This window comes from Priapulus caudatus, unplaced genomic scaffold (assembly GCF_000485595.1).
Source record: "Priapulus caudatus unplaced genomic scaffold, Priapulus_caudatus-5.0.1 Scaffold2114, whole genome shotgun sequence".
Classification (NCBI taxonomy): Eukaryota; Metazoa; Priapulida; class Priapulimorpha; order Priapulimorphida; family Priapulidae; genus Priapulus; species Priapulus caudatus.
Window position 1 is genome coordinate 25,891 of NW_014579175.1, and position 5,725 is coordinate 31,615.

General features: G+C 46.9%; 2 long non-coding RNA genes across 3 annotated transcripts in view; both read right to left on the bottom strand.

Moving 5' to 3' along the window:
• Positions 1–258: 258 nt before the first annotated feature.
• Positions 259–1,737, bottom strand: LOC106818246. Its single transcript, XR_001395171.1, has 2 exons — positions 1,693–1,737; positions 259–822 (listed from the first exon to the last, which is right to left on the bottom strand). It is a non-coding gene; the product is annotated as an uncharacterized LOC106818246 (long non-coding RNA).
• Positions 1,738–2,635: 898 nt separating this feature from the next.
• LOC106818247 overlaps positions 2,636–5,725 on the bottom strand; it is an 8,866-nt gene continuing 5,776 nt past the window's right edge. For both annotated transcript variants that reach the window (XR_001395172.1, XR_001395173.1), the window contains exons 3-4: positions 2,927–2,979; positions 2,636–2,667 (exon numbers count right to left, since the gene is read on the bottom strand). This is a non-coding gene — a long non-coding RNA (uncharacterized LOC106818247). The remainder of the gene's footprint in view (positions 2,668–2,926; positions 2,980–5,725) is intronic.

Here is a 5,725-nt window from a genome sequence, read left to right on the forward strand (position 1 = left end):
GATCGTGTTTTCCTGTGGAAGTGTACTTAGTAGCAACTGTCCCGTGACGGTGGGCAGTGGTAGCGTCGCCAGACCGACGACACATTGCTTCTCTCGTCTGTTCATGGGTGGCGCCACCTGCATGCTGTTTGGGCGATGCCGGCGCCCCCTATTGTGAAGGTTTCGGTGTAGGACGTCATTGGCGGAACGTGGTAGATGTGTTAACATGCGTAGAGTTATGAACTGTAATTCGGATCTAAATAAAAGCATACGTGCGTATTGGTGTACTGTACAACCCCACATTCGCTGCAGGTTTTATTCACTAGGTAATTTTGCGCAGTTGCCCTGCCACCCGGGACGCCGCTAACGACTTTATAAACTTATTTTAATAATATTAATTTTGATAATTTATAAAAAAAATTTTTACTAGCTACATACACACAGCAGGCAGTTCCCGGTTCGTGCTGTTACAAGGAGTCGCACTCGACTCTAACGCAGTATGCTCACACGCAATCGCAGGCGCATTTCTCATTCGATATACCCCTCAATTGGTTACTCACTTCACAGAAGTGTCTACCAGCTACTCTGTGAATTGTTCAGTGACGAGAGAGACGAACAGACAGCAGTGGAACATCGCCTCATAACCGCATATAAACTCACACCCTCATGCACGCACTAACACTCGGACGTACGCACTAGCGCACACACATGCACGTACGCGCATAGACTCGCGCACGCACGCAGTATGCGGCCGTGTCTCTTCTACTTTCCGAATCCACCGATGCATGCTGGGGAGCTCTCCACCTTCTTGCTTCCTGTCTCCCACTGCTCCGGTGTTTTCGCCTGCAAAACAGCAATAGATGGACACGGGTTAGTACCGGCGGCAAACGCCACGTACAGGCAGTAGAAGCCTGGGGAAAAATAGCGAGAGAAAGGAAGGAAGAGGGGTAGCAAGAGAAAAACAGAGAGAGAGAGGGCAGGACAGGGCGAGAGAGAGAGTGAGAGTACAGAAGAGAACAGGTATAATCCGAGGTACAACTCCACGGCCAGACGTCCGCCGCACTCGGCCGCCACGAGCACGAGTGGTTGCTACAGCGAGCAGCACGGATGAGACACCGAGTCGTCGGCATGGAAACGGCAGAGGCAGAGGCATCTCTCGCAGTGAGCGTCGCCTGTACAGACGCACGTTGGCTCAGCCTTTATAAAACAATAGAGAAGCATCGAGCTCCCCCCCCCCACCACACCGACCTGAAGCTGCCACCCACTCGGCATTTTCCTCTTCAAATCTCTCTCTCAATCTAACCCAGGCTTCACCTCCCCCGCCCGTGTGGCCTCGCCCCGCCGCAGGCTACACCTCCCTATGAATTTTAACGCAACCTGCAATTTTTTTTGTATTTTCTGTCAGTGTCGATAACCGTAAATGAACTATAAAAAGCCGAAACGAAGCCAGAATGGAAATCGGCTAATCATAGGGGAAGAGAGGATGCCGCCGCCAACCGCTGTTGCCAGCCGCTGACAGAATTGTCAGCCATCAGCCGAGCTACCACCGACCACGACGTCAACCGCTGCCAATTCCCTGCAGCTGCTCCCTATATCAGCATTGGCGTAGCCCCGGCGATTGCTTAACAGTGGTCGGCGTGCGCTGGTAGAGCGTGGGCAGCGGCAGAGGTTAGCGTGAAATGAGGATGGTACAGGAGCGGATAACTACTACACGTAATCGGAGAGAGCGTGCAGCGGTCGCTGCTAGGCTTCGCTCCTTCAGCGATCTCAATTCCAGCCAGCCGATGACGCTGAAAACACACAAAACATGCCAAGGTAACGTTATTGCGTTCGATAGCCGTGAAGAATTATTATTATTATTGTTAAATGCTTTATTGCATGTAATTCAGGAATACAAATACATGTACCGGACAAACAGTTTTCTTTCACAGAAGAAAAAATCTGATAAATTTGCAATAGCGAGAGGGTGAGTGGTAGAGGTTGTAGAGTGAGGGTGTAGGTAGGAGTATAGAGAAGTAGTGAGGCAGGAAGAGGCGGGGTGAGATGAGTGAAGTTAGGAAGGAGAGAGTGTTGGGGGTATGAGAATTAAGAAAGGAGAGAGAGATAGCGAGGGAGAGAGATAAAGCCGAGGGAGAAGAGAGAGAGATGGGACAGAGAAACTGAAGAGGGAGAGAGAAGGGGGCAGAAGATAACAGTAGAGAAAGAGAGGGTAATGAGTGAGAGAGAAAGGAGATAGAAAGAGAGGGGAGAAGGAGAGAGAGAGAGAGAGAGCGAGACGGAGGAGTGAGAGAGAGAGGAGGATAAAGAAGGAGAAGGGAGAAAGAGAGAGAGAGGAAAGAGAGAGAGAGAGGGAGAAGTAAGAGAGAGAGGAGGGAGAGATAGAGGCGACATAGAGAGAAAGAGAGAGAGAGAGAGAGAGAGAGAGAGAGAGAGATGAGAGAGAGAGAAAGAGAGAGAAGAGAGAGAGAGAGAGAGAGAGAGAGAGGAGAGAGAAAGAGAGAGAGAAGAGAGAGAGAGGAGAGAGAGAGAGAAGAGAGAGAGAGAGAGAGAGAGACGGAGAGGAGGTAGAGATACAGTGACATAGAGAGAAACCGACTGATCACAGTCCCAGCCGCAGCTTTATCAGCGGCAGATCGTCAAACTTCTGGCCGATAACACGACAGAAACCTTGAAGTGAGTCCTCTGAACCTGAAAGTAGGAACATTGTCAGTTCAGTGGCACATCCTGTGGCGACAGCATGTAACGCCGAACAAACACAAGAAATGGCTATAATACCAAACATTGGAAAAGCAAAATCGGCTAAAAATGTTTTTACGTAGTCACACTGCCACTATAGTAGCAGCTAAACACAGTTTATAGAAAACACATACTGCGGTGGAACACAGTGAAAGAATAGCACTCATTCAGCTGTATAGTACAGCTAAACACAGGTGTAAACAACACATACCCGTTGGAACACAGTGCATGTGACTCTGCGTTGATGATATCCAAGTATGCTGGCTGGAACAGAAGAAACCGCGTATGGCTGTTAGAGGGCACATAGCACCTCGGCAACAACAATAAGAGTAGATCGGAAAGTCCAGTTGTGCTTATGTAGGTCATGAAGAAAAGCAAGGTAATAAATGGCCGAGCGCGCTAAGAAAGTATATGATTAATGTAACCACTCGTCTCGTATGCGTTTTTAGTTTTTGCATTCAACACAACTTGCATAAAATATTCAAACGGACCACAATCATATTTATAAATGTCTTACGTAAACAGAAACGCACCTGTGAATTGAAGTATGATGTTAGTGAAGAGAATTCTAGATCAAAAACCTAGACTAGTACTATCCTAACAATGTTATAAAAGAGCTGTTTATACCCCCTCTTATCTGATCTGAATATGGCGACAGGGACTTTCCGATATGGCTTATGTGTTACAGCCGTGACAGTAATGATGAAGATTTCAATTATGATTTCAACGATGAAGGCGACGATGATGATGGCAATAATGACGACGATAAAATAATGGTGACGACGACGATGGCACAGAAAACGATGAAAATAAAGAAGACCTTGACAATGATGTCGATAATGACGACGACAACAAAACTAACGACAAGGACGATAAATAACGTTGACGACGATGATGACAGCAAGAGTAGCAATGCTAGACACATGTGAAATCTATGGTGACATTGCCACAAAGCGAATGAAACAGTTGCATAGGAGGAAAAAACGCATCCGGACAATAGTGAATATCGCCGATAAACAGAAAGCTGACGCCATGCCACCACCAGCAACAAACACTGTGGCGACGAAGGCAACAACAACAGACAATGTAAGATAATTGTGTATTCATTCGACGAGATATACAGAGATAGCGCGGCGCCCTGCCCCCAACCCCGTGAAGCCAAACTCGTTGGCCAAATAGATACCATCTCCTCCACATCTCCTCCTCGCACGTTCCCCCTCACTCGCTCGCGCCCTTCCTCTGACCCAACCCCTACCACCAGCGCAAAAACGTCTTCTTCATCGTTACGGGGACGGATAGGAGCGCGGTTCGAACAGACGATCGCGATCAATTCTACAAATGGACTCGCGGGAATCAATTTCCTGCAACGTTTTTTTTGCGGGCCGTCGAAGGTCCGACACGAGCTCCACCGCACGACCACCCGACGCGCGCGCTCGCGTAAACTAATGTGGCGGGAGGGATGAGGAGTGCGCAGCATCCTGCACGGATGCCACATCGTAGCGAGGGGATAGTACAGGGGGGCAGCTGCTGGTTTCAGAACTGCAGATGCGCAGCTTGCTAACTCACGAGTGCTTGCTTCGTTCATGAGATAGCTACTGCTGGAGACGCGATTCATACTCGGTCAGTCACAGACAGCAGGTGTTTACAGTTATGGTAGGAATCGCTCTCCCCATTTATCTCACGCACCCTGCCTGTCTATCTGTCTGTCTGGTTGGCTGGCTGGCTGTCTGCCTGTCTGTCTGGCTGGCTGGCTGGATGGCTGGCTGGCTGGCTGGCTGTCTGCCTGCCTGGCTGTCTGTCTGTCCGTCCGTCCGTTCGTCCCTCCCTCCCCCTCTCTTTTCTTTCTTCTCTCTTCTCTTCTGGTCGACAGACAGGTGGATTATTCACGCTATCCGGTGGTAAAACGTGGTAGACTCTCGAGTGCCGATTCATTACTCCCTCGCCGCTCGTCGTTTGATTTCACATTAATTAGTCCAAAAGCTTTATTCCGATTGCGATTCTCACGCCACTGAAGCTCGACTCCCCCCATCACCCGTATTCAATTCATCGCCATGGTTCGAGTGCCTTCTAGGCCGGGAAAAAATGCATTTTCTTTCTTTCGCGGGAGCTCTTTTTCAAGTGTGTGGAAAAAATAGCTCTCGTCAAAAATTTTACGCGAGCTATTTTGAGCCTCACGGGAGCGACTTCGAAGGTTGGAAGAGCGAATCGCTCATCGCTCACGTGTATTTTTTACCCTGCTTCTAGGTCTGTATAACAAACCATTTAAAGTGATTACGTCACCGTAAATAGTAAAAAATAAAAAATAAATTCTGTTCACTTTTTATGGTTAGATTGCTGCATTATACTTCTTATTTTACTATATTGTTCGATGTGAACATACACTCGTGACGCATACATAGCCCACAGCAAGCAATTAATGTCAGGAACACTAATATCAAATCGTCCAGGTTTTTTGGATTTTTAACTAGTTGAGAAACAATCTTATCAGGTAAGAATTTTACGATACGTTTAGTCCCATTAGTTCTTACTTTTAATGTAAAAAAATGGCAACAAAAATTTTACAAATTTTACCATAGAAAATTCGTGACGTAGTCAATTTAACAGTGCTGGTCAGCTTATACGGCTGATGCAGTTATATAGTTGTTAGCCAGAAGTGAGAGAGGTTAGTGCATCAGATAGGCCCTTACTGGTTGTTGTTGTTGTCGTTGTTTTTGTTGTTGTTGTTGTTGTTAATATTATTATTATTTTATTATTGATGTTACTGTTGTCGTTAATGATAATGCTGCTATTACTATTAGCAGGAGTAATATAACTTTTACTCTTCTTGTTATTATTATTATCATAATCATCAACATTACTAGTACTTTTTTTAATTATTTGTATTGCTGTTGTCTCACGCTTGCTGGTATCATGAAAGACGTTTCTGAGGGGAAGTCAACATGAGAGTCTGCGGGTAGTGACGGATGCTGCATGCCTGCTGCACATAACCACGATAACATCACTCGCCGCG